Here is a 1,100-nt window from a genome sequence, read left to right as displayed (position 1 = left end):
TTTCCACGATGTCCTGACGCTTTGGTGAAGCCAGTGTTGGTGTTGCGAGCCGTCATTCCCACGCGGCTCTCGGGACGCGCCTCGCCAATGTTGCATAAACCGCCGGGAGTCGAGGCTTTCATTTCGAACGGCGGGGGGACAAAATCGCGGGAGCGCGTTACGGGAACCCCCGGCTTCCAGCGTACGACGCATTGTTACCCGCGGGCCGCGGCAATGGCACAAAGACGGCGGTGGTTGTGTCGACAGACCAAATTGAGGGCGCGCGCCCCACCTCGCGTGCGTGCGTGCATTGCCACACGCCGCACGCATCGCGGTGCAAGCTTTGCTCTGCCCCTCGGGCGTACGGAAGTCTCCCCCGTGACCGCGGGCTGCGGAGCACCTGGCTTAAATCGTGCCGCGCGTCATCTGCGCCGGTACGTCTCGCTCGGACACCGGGAGCCCGGGTTTCTTTGCTTTCGACCCCCGGAGGCGTGGGGTGGCGGCGATTACGAGTGAGCGAGCCTCATCCCGTCGGGAATGCCTCGTTCCACCCAGACGGCGGCTCGTGTTACCTCCTCCGTTAATGATGGTCCCGTGTGCACGCACGCTCCCCCAAGACCTCGTCCGCCACGCTCACTTCATCGCTTTCGTCTCCCGTTTTTTAGCTTTGCGCTTGTTTGCGCCATGTGCTGTTGCCTAAGCCTGCTGTAGCGGCATGCGGGGTCGTGTGTTGGTGGGCCAGCGGGGAGGAGGACGGGTATTTCCCGTTGTTTCTGTCACAGCTCCTGTCGATGAGGTTGAAGGAGAAGGCAGTTGTAAAGAGAGCGAAAATAGATAATTAAAGTTGGTTTATATATCAGAGGCAAAGGGGCCTTTAATCCCGCTGTTACGTTGATTTTTGACAAAGTATGGACAATCTGGCCGAAATGTATTGGCAACTTTGGCTCATTTATGTGAAGTCTGGATAGGAGCTGCCTTTGTGCTAAAAAAAATGATTGGATGAAATATCCTTTACATCAGCGCAATGTGGCATCAAGATTTACTTTAATCCATTTGCCCTTGTTTGAAAAATAGTCGAGTTAATTTAGTGTGTGCGGGTTAATCTCATGAGCCTGAATAAA

This window comes from Lampetra fluviatilis, chromosome 41, assembly GCF_964198595.1.
Source record: "Lampetra fluviatilis chromosome 41, kcLamFluv1.1, whole genome shotgun sequence".
NCBI classification, from domain to species: Eukaryota; Metazoa; Chordata; class Hyperoartia; order Petromyzontiformes; family Petromyzontidae; genus Lampetra; species Lampetra fluviatilis.
Note: the sequence above shows the minus strand (reverse complement) of the source record.